General features: G+C 43.9%; 1 long non-coding RNA gene across 19 annotated transcripts in view; it reads left to right on the forward strand.

The window, feature by feature from the left end:
* Positions 1-8,321, forward strand: part of LOC129564600 (uncharacterized) — a 32,000-nt gene extending 23,679 nt beyond the window's left edge. For 7 of the 19 annotated variants that reach the window (XR_016036741.1, XR_016036734.1, XR_016036737.1 and 4 more), the window contains 3 exons: positions 2,574-2,801; positions 3,363-3,465; positions 3,719-8,321. This is a non-coding gene — a long non-coding RNA (uncharacterized LOC129564600). Of the gene's footprint in view, positions 1-669; positions 968-2,573; positions 2,802-3,362; positions 3,466-3,718 lie in introns of all 19 variants that reach the window. The other 12 variants (XR_016036746.1, XR_016036739.1, XR_016036748.1 and 9 more) reach the window with 2 other exon arrangements.
* Positions 8,322-14,324: the final 6,003 nt, after the last annotated feature.

The raw sequence follows: 14,324 nt of genomic DNA on the forward strand, positions 1-14,324 counted from the left end.
GAGCTTTCTGGAAGTCTGGTATAAAGGGGGGATTCCCTTGGGTACAGCTATATTGATGACATCTTTCTGGACATTGCATGTAGATAGAATCATATGCTATGTGACTTTTTGCATATTTGGCTTCTTTCCCTTGGCATACTGTTTTCAACGTTCACCGGTCTTATGGCATATATCGGTACTTCATTCCTTTTTATTGTCAAATAGTATGCAATATTTTACTTACACACTCTTTAGTTGGTGGACATTTGGGTTGTTTCCACTTTTGGCTCTTCTGAATAACAATGCTATATACATTTGTGTGCAAGTTTTTATGTAAATATATGTCATCACTTCTCTTGGTTTTGTACCTAGGAGTGCAATTGCTGCGTCATATGGTAACTCTCTGTTTAGCCATTTGAGGAACTGTCACACTGTTTTCATGCCCCTGACAGTCTTGAGTACAGGCTGTTTTTTAGTATACTTGTGATTAGGCAGTTTGCTGGACTATTTGTGGTTATCAGTTTTGAGGAAAAATACCACAGAGTTGAAGTGCCCCTCTTATCACCATGGTACCCACATGACATCACTGAGTCACTGGATATGATGACCTGCTTCACTGGGTTAACGTGCTGTTTGTCCAGTTTCTCCATTGTACAGTAACTTTTTCCATTTGCCTTCTCTATCCTTCAGAAGTCAGTCACTAAGTCCTCTCTGCCCTCAGAGGTAGAAGCCAGAATTATGGGTTACTTCATGGAGGCAATCAGGCTTCCCCAGTGGCGCAGCAGTAAGGAATCCACCTGTAATACAGGAGACGGTGGTTCAGTCCCTGCGTCGGGAAGATCCCCTGGAGGAGGAAAAGGCAACCCACTCCAGTATCCTTGCTTGGAGAATCCCAAGGACCACGGAGCCTGGCAGGCTATAGTCCATGGGGTCACAAAGAATCAGACACGACTGAGCACACACGCAGGCACGCTTCATGGAGGCAATGGTATTTACATATATTATTTGGAATTTTTTGATAAAGACGTTTATTCTCAACACCATTTCTTCATTAATTCAAATATTTGTTGATATCAATATGGATTCATGTATACTTTTTGTAGGTTGGGTTTTATTCTTCTTATTTAATGGATACATCCCCAGAGAATGTCAAGCATCATAATTTCTACAACCCAGTAAAAGAATTTTGACTTAACAGAAAACTGCAAAAGAGGTCCCTATCCCTACCAATATAGTGTCCAAATATGGTATATCGCACAGTTCTTTCAAACAATATATTTTCATGGCAGAGTTTGAATAACAATATAATTTCAGAGAAGTTTATTCCCTACATGCTAAGTTCTTGAGAAAGAAATAAATGGAAAAAACACAGGTTCTTGAAGTGACTATAAAAATTATTGCTAACTTGCACTTAACATATTTGCAAAATCACTTTCATTGAAGTAAAATTATGAGATATGTCTGAGAAAAACTGTGCTTCATTTGAAAGCCTGTTGTTGAAAGCACAGCCTTCATGTTATCTCACTCTTACTCTATGGAATGTATTTTACAGCTTGAGCTTCTGGATAGCTGGCTGTCCTGTAATGTGATTCCCCATCTGTAGTCAAGTAATTGAATTCTGAACTACAGAAGGGAAGTTCTCGTCTCTTTCTCTTTTTATAAAACATATTTATTTGGCTACATGGGGTCTTAGTTGCTGTATGTGGGATCTCATTTAGTTGCGGCATGTGGGATCTATTTCCCTGATCAGGGATTGAACCCTGGCCCCCTGCATTAGGAGCAGAGTCTTAGCCACTGGACCACCAGGGAAGTCCTGCAAGCCTCTTCTCTTGAGAAAATAACCGTATTTGCCTGTATTTGAAAAATCCTCTCAACATTCTGGATCTGTTGTATAAGTGTGACAAACAAGTGGTTGTTGAGTTGGCAAGTGTAATTTCAGTGAAAGCGCAGAGGAACACAGCCCCTTTAGATGAGGGAAGGGAGGTGCGGGAAGATGTGAATTAAGTGTGCAGAATTCTTGGTAGAACTTCGGTGCGAGAGAGAATCCATGGAAAGAGGACAGTAACTAGAAATGTGGAGAGGGAGCTAGGGCTGAAAGCATGTTTTAGAATCATCAAATAGAAACTTGAGCTGGTTGAAATCTTAATATGCATTTATTTGTCCTCAGTTATTCGCTTCAGGTAGCTCTTTGCGACCCTACGGACTGTAGCCCACCAGGCTCCTCTGTCCAAGGGTCTCTTCAGGCAAGAATACTGAATTGCCCTGCCCTCCGCCAGGGAATCATCCCGACCCGGGTATCGAACTCGTGTCTCTTATGTCTCCTGCTTTGGCAGGCGGGTTCTTTATCACTAGTGCCATCTGGGAAGCCTGGAATCTTAAAGGGAGGGAGCCATGTCTTCTTAGAGTTAACAACTGAATTTTCCACACCTGCTTTCCTACACTTTAATTTCCTGTTGCTATTCTAGAGAAGCCTAAAACTTAACCAAAGAGATCATATAAACTTTGGTCTTAATACCTGTTAACTGGGTGAATAGATGGATGGATGCAGGATGTGTCAAACACGTGTTGGGTATTCACGAATTTTTATGCCCCAGTGCAGATGACAGAACCCATGGTGTTGGATGACTGCGAGGATGCAGCTTGTCAAGACTGCAAATGATGGTTACAACATAGGAGACATTCCAGGTGTAAACAGGGCTGCACACCGCGGAGCCGTAGAAACCTGACGTCATTGCGGCGACCGTGATATTTTAATATAGACAGAGGCTGCCTGGCGCGGAAAGCAGGTTTCACCTTCAGGTGTTTGGAACTGAGTTGGGAGAGTAAGTTCCTGCGGTGGGCACGAGCTCACCCTGGGGTGTGGGGAGACAAATGGATGGACACCCAAGTCACCTCTTTCCTGCTTTGGGGTTCGGTGCCCCGCTGTCTTGGTGGTAAAAAGGGTCCCGCCTGGCCCCAGTGAGTGCAGTGTCCTGGAGCCACTTTCCTCCTAAAGGCAGGGTCACAGGAGGTGAGACAGGTAGCAACTCTCTCTACACCTCAGCCTTCCCCTCTGTAAAATGGGGGTAAGAATGTGTTACCTACAATGTCTCTGTGACCATTCAATGATAACACATGAATAAACCCATGGTCCTGTGGTTATTGTGAGATCATGAATGTCTGCATGAATTCAGGCCATTTCTTATTCCTTTTCCACTTTGTTCTCTGGGGACAAACGAGAAAAGGAGAAGAAAGGGGCCTTGGGAGAAGCCCATTATATCGTGTGCTGGGTGTGTCTCCCTGTGCCACCCTCATGCCAGTGGCCTTGCTCATTTCAGGTGTCTGAAGGAGACAGCTTCTGAGAATCAGTGTCCTGATGACTTATGGAGCTTCTTCTATTCCAGGTTCAAGGGCAGCAGTCCTCGGGAGACCCCAACATTTATATTTTTTGGTTTTCCTACACTGATACTGGTTCCCATGGAAGTTTCTGCTGATGGTTTTGCTTTGGTAAGTTGTATTCTCAGTATTCACCTGTCTCTTTAATTTTGGAGACAGAAATTTGACTTGTGGCCTCACCTCTCTGATCTGAGAAGAGCTGTTGTTGTTTTTTTTTTAGTTTGCCTTTGTACTTATTAGGATGGAGTGCTGGCTTCAAAACTCCTTACATATCAGACTAGATTTGGACACCTATTTATTTTTTGATTTATCTATTTTGTTGTATGTGTCAATAGCTCTTTTTTTTTTTTTGATTGCTGAGCAGCAATCCAGTATCTGAAAGAGTTATTCGCTTAGTCGTGTCTGATTCTTTGCGACACCCTGAACTGCGGCCCACCAGGCTCCTTCTTCCATGAGATTTTCAATGCAAGAATACTGGAGTGGGTTGCCATTTCCTTCTTCAGGCGATCTTCCTGACCCAGAGATTAAACCCGGGTCTTTGCAGGCAGATTCTCTACCGTCTGAGCCACCCATCCAGTATATGCGTATGCCACAATTTGCTTTATTCATTCACCTCTTGAGGGACATTTGAGGTGTTTCCAAGTGGGTTTCTTCTAAATAAAGCTGCTATGAACATTGGTGTGTAAGTCTGGGCATGTACATATGCTTTCTTCCTCTAGAATACATCCTTACCAGAGCAACAGCTGGATCATATGGTAGATGTAAGATTAACCTTGTAAGATACGAACAAACGGTTTTCCAAGGTGGTGACACCATTTTCATCACCACCATTAGTGTGTGAGAGGTCCATGTCCCATAGTCGTGCCAAAACTTGATTTGGTCATTCTTTTTCTTCATGAGCATTCCCTGTCAGGTGTAGTGGTAGCTAATTGTAGTTTTCAATTATATTTGCACAATGATAATGATGAGAATAGTTTCATGTGCTTCTTTGCCAATTCTATGTCTTCTTTGATGAAGTCGCTCTTGAAATCTTTTCTCAGTTTATCTATGAGTGTGTCTGTTTTCTTCCTATTGACTTTTGATTCTTTTTTCTGTATAGTAGCCCTTTATCTGGAGAAGGAAATGGCAGCCCACTCCAGTGTTCTTGCCTGGAGAATCCCAGGGACAGGGGAGGCCGTCTATGGGGTCACACAGAGCCGGACACGACTGAAGTGACTTAGCAGCAGCAGCAGCAGCAGCAGCAGCAGTCCTTTATCAGATATATGATTTATGAATATTTTCTTCCAGTCAGTGGCTTGTCTTTGTGGTGGATGAGGTTTTGCATTTGTTTTGAAAAGTCTCACCTTCTGGTTACAGGAAATAAGGGTCTCCTTCAAGGCACTAATGAAAGCTTACAGACCATTTTTGTGGCACTTGAGCTGGGAATTCCAATTTCTGAGCTCATCCTTTTCTTTCTCCATTTTGTCTAGTGACATTAGGGGCAATCAGCCAATCTTCTTATATTTGTTATCTTGCAAAAATGTTTGAAAGTATCATATACACAGTCACCCACATCCTTTCTTCTTTTAGGTATCTGCAGTGGTGACATTTAGGTTATATCCATTCCCAGATCACAGCATGGACTATCAGGGCTCTCTTTACTACTGGAAATATAGCACCTTTAAATATGATCAGATTCGAGAGCCAATTCCAGAAACCTCCCCCTGCCCCCAGGCCAGTTCAGAAAACTCAACCTTAAATTTCTCTCCTTTTAAAACCACTGTTGGTACCAAAATCTGTATTAGTCAGAAACAGAACCAATAGCCTGTTATAGAGGGGGGAGTAGACTGACTTCAGGAATTGTTTCAGGTCATTATAGAAGCTGAGAAGTCCCACGATCTATGTTCAGCAAGCCCTGGGCCTAAAGGAGCCAATGGTGTGAGTTCCAATCCAAAAGCCAACAGGCTCAAGACCCAAGAAGAGCCCATTTTTCATTTAGTCTGAGTGCAGGAACAAGCTGCCAATATGCTTTACTTCATGCACCCGTTCAAATGTTAATCTCATCCAGGAAAACCCCCATAGACGCACAGAATAATGTTTAACCAAATGTGTATGCACTCTGTGGCCCCATCAGGTTGACACATGAAATTAACCATCACATCCTCCAATTTATTTGCATAAGAAGCTATGTCTTTTGTTGTGTGGGTTTGCATTCTAGAGTCTGCTGTGCTCAGTCACGTCTGACTCTTTGCGACTCCATGGACTGTAGCCCACCAGCCTCCTCTGTCCGTGGAATTTTCCAGGTAAAATACTGGAGTGGGTTGCCATTTCCTCCTCCAGGGGATCTTCCCAACCCAGGGATCAAACCCGTGTCTCCTGTGCCTCCTGCATTGCAGTTGGGTTCTTTACCCGCTAAACTATCAATCTGCTGACTCTGTCCCTATTGTTTTGTTTATGTGGTTCTGTCCCCTCCCCCTTTGATCGGTGATTAGATGCAGAGGCTATATCAATTCATATTTTTGGCAAGCATACCTCAGGTGTGGTGGAGTTTACTCCATAGCCTTCTTCCAGGAGACTCGTTGTGTCTAGTTGTCTCTCCAGTTGTGACACTAAGGTTAATCACTGGTTTCATGTATTGTCAGCCCGCTACCACCATTGTAACATTTCCCATGTGTTTTTCACCTGAAGTTTGTGGCCTCCAAATACCATTGCCAAATCTGCATTTCATTTAAGGTTGCAAAATTTTGTATGCATTTGTTAGTTGGAATTCCTTTATAAAAGGAATTTCCTAATCAACTATTAGGTTGCATGGGAGGATAGGATGAATGTTTAATTCTTTTACAGTCTTTTCACTTTTCAGAACAGCAGGTAGTTTCCTTAGGATCCTCCAAAGGTGAGCAATAAGTTGGTTTCTGTGGACTTTTTTTCCCATTAGAATGGCGTTACGAGCTGTAGATTTTTCTATATCTGATGTGTTTTAATATAGTGTAGTCATTATTTTTATGGAGAAGGCAATGGCAAGCCACTCCAGTACTCTTGCCTAGAAAATCCCATGGATGGAGGAGCCTGGTAGGCTGCAGTCCGTGGGGTCGCTAAGGGTTGGACACGACTGAGCGACTTCACTTTCACTTTTCACTTTCACACACTGGAGAAGGAAATAGCAACCCACTCCAGTGTTCTTGCCTGGAGAATCCCAGGGAAGGGGGAGCCTGGTGGGCTTCCGTCTATGGGGTCGCACAGAGTCGGACACGACTGAAGTGACTTAGCAGCAGCAGCAGTCATTATTTTACTTGACATTCTAATTGTTCCGCCTTTAGCCTGTGTGAGCTCCTTCTGGTTGACTTTTGTGCCTTAATTGTGTTTTCTCGTATGAGAGTTTGGTCCAGATTCATCTGGTACAATCCCTACGCAAACCTGCAATCAGACATTTTTTCCAAAGAAGCCTGGTTCTTTGTAGGGCTTCCCTTGTGGCTCAGGGGTAAAGAATCCACCTGCCAAGCAGGAGATGCAGGTTTGATCCCTGAGTCAGGAAGATCCCCTGGAGGAGGAAATGACAACCCACTCCAGTATTCTTGCCTGGGAAATCCCATTGTCAGAGGAGCCCGACTGGCTATAGACCATGAGGTTGCAAAGAGTCAGACACAACTAGGCGACTGAGCATGCACTAGTGTTGCTCATTGCTGCTTTAATTAGATTCTGATATGTTGTGTTTTCGTTAACATTATCGTCATCAAATTCTGCCATTTTTAATGTGTATTTCCATCTGGGCTGAAGATTTGTTTACCAGCCTCAGATAGAGTCAGTTTTCCTGAATGTTCCATATTCATCTAAAAAGTGTGTTATCTAAGACCCTTCACAGTCAGTATGTTCATCTATCAGATCTACTCTTGAGACTGTGTTGTTTAAGTCTTTTCTGCAATGAGTAAATATTTCTCTACTTGACTATTTTGGATTAAGGGAAGTATGTTAGAATCATCTATTATTAGTGCATTTCTTCCTATATCCCTTGCATGTACTGTAGTTTTGGCTCTGTGAATAGTTTTGCTGTGTGATTGGTTATATAACTATTAATATTTCATATCTTCCTTCTGAATTTTAAACCTTTAACAATAACAACTATGCTATTTTGTCTTTTGCCAGTCAACTACCTTACCTAAGATTAATCCCAACTCTTATAGATAGCAACATATATTTTTTTAAAGTTTTGTTCTGATTTGGGCCATTTTAAAAGTCTTTATTGAATTTGTTACTATATTGCTTCTGTTTTATGTTTTGGTTTTTTGGCCTCAAGGCATGTGGGATCTTAGCTGTGCCACCAGAATTGCTCCAGATTTATTCTTATGCAGGTTTTATATATTTACAGATGTACGCATACATTTATATATTTACATACAAAACACAAGGTCTCATCTTACATTTAATTTTGTAGCTTGCTTATGTCACTCTAGTGGTTGAATTGTGTGCCCTCCAATAATTCCAAATCATAACACCCCCATGCCTTAGTTGGAAATAGGGTCTTTGCAGGTACATTTAAGTTAAAGACCTCGAGAGATGACTGGATTTAGGACAGTTCCTAAACCCCAAGACGGGCATCCTTATAAGAGAAAGGAGGGAGACTGCACCCACACAGGGAAGAAGGCCATGCGAAGACAGAGGCAGAGACTGGAGTTATGCTCCCATGAACCAAGAAAGCCAAGAGCCACCAGAAGCTGGAAGACGAACGAAGGAGACTCCTGTGGAAGCTTCAGAGGAAGTTTGGCCCTGCCGACAACCTTGATTTCAGGTTTCTGGTCTCTAAAACGATAAGATAATGAATTTCTCTTGTTCTGAGTCATGAAGTTCCTGTTCATTAGTATCGGCAGCCCTAGGAAACGAACACACTCGCTAACCACATACTTCAAATGTCATTGTGAATAAACACCACTCTGTATCCTGTTTTTGTGCCTGTGGGGATAGTAATGCGAATAAAGATATACATGAAAACTAAACATGGCTACATTTTAAAGTCCTAACAGTATTCCCCATATCAATTCATTTAATGGTCCAGGCACCCCTATGAGGTAGACACTTGCTCATCTCCATTTTGTAGACGAAAAGCTGAGGAACAGAGAGAACTTGGCCTAGGGCTGCGCATTTAGAGAACAGGACAGCCAGGGTTTGTACCTCACGCTCCAGAGCCTGGGAAACAGTCAAAGACTTGTTTCAGTAACAGAAGCAGTCTGCATAAGCGTGTGTACTTTGCTGGTGGTGGTTTAGTTGCTAAGTCGTGTCCGACTCTTTGTGACCCCATGGACTGTAGCCCGCCAGGCTCCTCTGTCCATGGGAGTCTCCCGGCAAGAGTACTGGAGTGGGTTGCCCTTTCCTCCTCCAGGGGATCATCCCGACCCAGGAATTGAACCCTAGTCTCCTGCTTTGAAGGCGGATTCTTTACTGACTGAACCACCAGGGACGTCCATGTATACTTTAGGGAATCGTTAAAGCAATATTCATGTACTAACATATTTACCTAGTGACCTTGGTAAGAGCACGTCCACTGCAATCATGGGGACAGATTCAGTAGTACAGTGAGATAAGAGGTTAGCGGGAAGTGAAGAATGTTAACAAGGCATGCAGAAAATGCTTTCTGGAACTTTGGTTTTGAAGGACAGGAGAGTGGGGGAGAGAGGTCTGTGGTTAAATGGGTAAAAGGGATCCAAAGGAGAATTGTTTTTAACATCTTCAATGCCTTGAACGTATAAAAGTTAACATGCAGGAGCCATGTCATCTCACATTTAACCTCTGACAGGATATTTCCACTACAGAGTTAACGGGATACTTCTAATGAAGAGTATGGGTTTGAGCTCAATATATATTTAGCTGTGAGTGACTGGAAGAATGGATACTTGTCTATCAAAGCGATGGTAGTAATTTGTGGATTTTTGCCTCGAAAGGAGGCAGCACGTGGCTGAAATGATCTGAGGACCCCTGCCATTTTGAATGGAATACAGGTCTCGAATTTCTTACCAATGTAAGGAGCATAGGGAGCAGTTCAGGAGCAGAAGTTAGACAAACATCACAGCCCACTGCCCTGGTGCCATCTCTCACTGAGCTCACCAGGTGAGTCAAAGGCAAGCCTGTCTTCCCAGCGTGGAGACTGGATTAGGATCAGCACACAGGTATTATGTGGAGCAGCTCTTAGGAGATTCTGTAACACCAGAAATTCAAGAGAACCTGCTACCTCAAACCCTTCAAGTCAGCACTTGTCAGAGAGTTGTTTGCTCCCTTCCCCTAGATGCATGTAATCTCTGTAGGAGAATCAGTGAGAGATGACTTTCCACCGTGCCTTCCTTAGGACCAGGGCTCAGATAGACCCCACTGCTGTACCCTAACATTTAAAGGGCACTGAAGAAGTCCCTTATACTGCAAGGAGATCCAACCAGTCCATTCCAGAGGAGATCAATCCTGGATGTTCATTGGAGGGACTGATGCTAAAGCTGAAGCTGCAATACTTTGGCCACCTCATGCGACGAGTTGACTCACTGGAAAAGACTCTGATGCTGGGAAAGGTTGGGGGCGGGAGGAGAAGGGGACAACAGATGATGAGATGGCTGGATGGCATCACCGACTCTGTGGACATGAGTTTGAGTGTCCTCCGGGAGTTGGTGATGGACAGGGAGGCCTGGCGTGCTGTGATTCATGGGGTCGCGGAGAGTCGGACACGACTGAGCGACTGAACTGAACTGAAGTCCTACCACATGCTATACACTCTGGACAGGTTTCGTCATTTACCCCTCAGGGCAGCTCTGTGACAAAGGTATTGCGAGTCCCAGTCACAGATGCCCAAGCTCAGGCTGACAGAGCCTGGGTCACCTCTGCAGGTAAGTGTCAGGATGGGATGAGGTCCCATCCCTCACCCTCCCTGAGGACACAGAGCAGCCACCCTTTCAGAAGATGGGCTTTCAGGGCTGGAGAAATGGTCACTCACCCCTGCTGTTGTCCCGCAGTACTCACTCACCTATCCCACTGGGAGAGGAAGAGGACAGAGGAGATGAAATCCTGCCCCTTCTGCCAGCTGACCTTGGTGTCCGGGCCCCATGCACTGGCTCACCCCTGAAGAGAGGGGTGGGGCTCGGGCAGAAGCTCAGGTATTGCCCTTGAGACAGGTGATCTGCAGGGAGGGCAAGTGATATGTGTTTTAAGGAATTGTACTTTATATTTCATGTCCTTTAATCCTAGCAGCTATTCAAGTTACCCATTATTATGACCATTATTCAGAACAGAGTACTGACTTTGCGTGAGTGTGTGCTAAGTTGCTTCAGTCTTGTCTGATTTTTTGCGACCCTGTAAACTGTAGCCTGCCAGGCCCCTCGTGGGATTCTCCGTGCACGAGTAGTAGAGAGAAGGAACAAGATGGCGGAGGAATAGGTCGGTGAGACCAATCTCTTCCCAACAAATTCATCAAAAGAACATTTGAACGCGGAGTAAAGTCCACAAAACAACTTATGAATGCTGGCAGAGGACATCAGGCACCCAGAAAAGCAGCCCATTGTCTTCGAAAGGAGGTAGGAAAAAACATAAAAGATAAAAAGAGAGACAAAAGAAGTAAGGATGGAGCTCCGTCCCGGGAAGGGAGGCTTTAAAAAGAGAGAAGTTTCCAAACACCAGGAAACACTCTCACTGGCGAATCTGTGGCGAGCCTTGGAAGCTCAGAGGGCCACATAACCCTTTTTTTCTTTAAGATTTTTTTAAAACCCACAGATTACCCACCAAACGGTAACTCCCAGCGGAGAAGCAGCGCAGACGCCTGCATACGCCATTAGCAAGTGGGGGCTGGGCAGGGAGGAGCCGGCTGAACTGCTTAGAGAGAGGACTGGGCTTGAATGCCGCGAGAACAATCTGAGAGAACTGGGGAGAGCAAAGCAGACTGTGGGATAGCTTCCCCACGAAAAGGTGGAAAGCTCTAACCTAAGACTCGGCCAGCCCCGCTCACAGAATAAAGGACTGAGCAGAGCAAGCAGGCTGCAGTCGGCCCATCCCTCATCCCTCGCCGAGACAGGCAGGGAGGGCAGCCAGAGCCGGAGGGGGCAACCGCAGCCCCAGAAAGGCATCTGATACAGACTGCAGGCAGGCTTGTTGCTAATCAGGACTTCTTGGGCTCGGGCCGGTCGATATCCCCCTGAGAAGGTGCGCTGGTTGTACACCCAGCAAACTGAGTGGCGGGGACTGGGGAGGCGATAAGTCGCAGAGACCGCGCTCGCCAAACACCTGGTCCCCTGAGCTGCTCGGACCAGGGAAGGCACAAAACGCAGGCCCAACCAAGTCTGCGCCTTTGTGGAGTACCTGAGAACCTGAACTTGAGCCGCTCAGACCTGGGAAGTGCATACAACCCAGCGCCGGCCTCGGACAGTTCCCGGCAGAGCAACCTAGAGCCCGTGCGGTGTAGACTGGGACAGCATACGTGCTGTGAGCAGGGGCAAACCCAGTGTGGCCGAGACGCTGCGAGTACTCCCCACAGACGCCAGAAATATTCGTCTGCAGCATTCCTCCCTTCCCAGAACAGGACTGAACAACTGAGCCTTAAAAAGTGTCCACCCATCCCCTAGTATCAGGGTGGAAATTAGACACTGAAGAGACCAGCAAACAGAAGCTAAAACAGAGGGAACCACCTTGGAAATGACAGATAGAGACGTCTAGAGGCTACTCCAAGAATAAGACCAAAAACCAGAGGCAAGAGGCTTAAGCCCAAATCCTGAGGACACCAGAGAACTCCTGACTCCAGGGAACATTTATCGATAGGAGCTCATCAAACGTCTCCATACCTACACTAAAACCAAGCACCACCCAAGGGTCAACAAGTTCCAGAGCAAGACATACGACGCACATTCTCCAGTAACACAGGAAACTAGCCCTGAGCTTCAATATACAGGCTGCCCAAAGTCACTCCAAACCCACTGACATCTCATAACTCATTACTGGACACTTCATTGCACTCCAGAGAGAAGAAATCCAGCTCCACCCACCAGAACACCGACACAAGCTTCCATAACCAGGGAACCTTGATAAGTCACCCGTCCAACACCACACACTGTGAGAAAACTACATAATAAAGAGAACTCCACAAACGGCCAGAAGAGGGAAAGGCCACCCCAAACAAAGCAATATAAGCAAGATGAAGAGGCAGAGAAATACCCAGCAAGTAAAGGAACAAGATAAATGCCCACCAACACAAACAAAAGAGGAAGATATAGGGAATCTACCTGATAAAGAATTTCGAATTTTGGTGGTGACAATGATTCAAAATCTTGAAAGCAAAATGGAGTTACAGATAAATAACCTGGAGAAAAGGATTGAGAAGATGGAAGAAAGGTTTAATAAGGACTTAGAGGAAATAAAAAAGAGTCAATATACAATGAATAGTGCAATAGATGAGATCAGAAACACTCTGGAGGGAACAGTAGAATAACAGAGGCAGAAGACAGGATAAGCGAGCTAGAAGATAGAATTGTAGAAATAAATGAAACAGAGAGGAAAAAAGAAAAACAAATTAAAAGAAATGAGAACAATATTAGAGACCTCTGGGACAATGTTAAACGCTCCAACATTCGAAGCATAGGAATCCCAGAAGAAGACAAAAAGAAAGACCATGAAAGAATACTTGAGGAGATAATAGTTGAAAACTTCCCTAAAATAGGGAAAGAAATGATCACCCAAGTCCAAGAAACCAAGAGAGTCGCAACAGGATAAACCCAAGGCGAAATCCTCCAAGACACATATTAATCAAATTAACAAAGATCAAACACAAAGAACAAATATTAAAAGCAGCAAGGGAAAAACAGCAAATAACACACAAGGGGATTCCCATAAGGATAACAGCCGATCTTTCAACAGAAACTCTTCAGGCCAGGAGGGAATGGCAAGACATACTTAAAGTGATGAAAGAAAATAACCTACAGCCCAGACTACTGTACCCATCAAGGATCTCATTCAAATATGAAGGAGAAATCAAAAGCTTTACAGACAAGCACAAGCTGAGAGAATTCAGCATTACCAAACCAGCTCTCCAACAAATGCTAAAGGATATTTTCTAGACAGGAAACACAGAAAGGGTGTATAAACTCGAACCCAAAGCAATAAAGAAAATGGCTACGGGATCGTACGTATCAATAATTACCTTAAACATAAATGGGTTGAATGCCCCAACCAAAAGACAAAGGCTGGCTGAATGGATACAAAAACAAGACCCCCATATATGTTGTCTGCAAGAGACTCACCTCAAAACGAGGGACACATACAGACTGAAAGTGAACGGCTGGAAAAAGATATTGCATGCAAATAGAGACCAAAAGAAAGCAGGAGTAGCAATACTCATATCAGATAAAATAGACTTTAAAACAAAGGCTGTGAAAAGAGACAAAGAAGGAAACTACATAATGATCAAAGGATCAATCCAAGATGAAGATATAACAATTATAAATATTTATGCACCCAACATAGGAGCACCGCAATATGTAAGACAATTACTAACAAGTATGAAAGGGGAAATTAACAATAATGCAATAATAGTGGGAGATTTTAATACCCCACTTACATCTATGGATAGATCAACTAAACAGAAAATTAACAAGGAAACACAAACTTTAAATGATACAATAGACCAATTAGACCTAATAGATATCTATAGGACATTTCACCCCAAAACAATGAATTTCACCTTTTTCTCAAGCACACACGGAACCTTTTCCAGGATAGATCACATCCTGGGCCATAAATCTAGCCTTGGTAAATTCAAAAAAGTTGAAATCATTCCAAGCATCTTTGCTGACCACAATGCAGTAAGATTAGATCTTAATTACGGGAGAACAACTATTAAAAATGCCAACATATGGAGGCTGAACAACACGCTGCTGAATAATGAACAAATCATAGAAGAAATCAAAAGAGAAATCAAAATATGCATAGAAATGAATGAAAATGAAAACACAACAACCCAAAACCTCTGGGACACTGTAAAA

This window comes from Moschus berezovskii, chromosome X, assembly GCF_049115385.1.
Source record: "Moschus berezovskii isolate FMDL1 chromosome X, NW_MosBer_1.0, whole genome shotgun sequence".
NCBI classification, from domain to species: Eukaryota; Metazoa; Chordata; class Mammalia; order Artiodactyla; family Moschidae; genus Moschus; species Moschus berezovskii.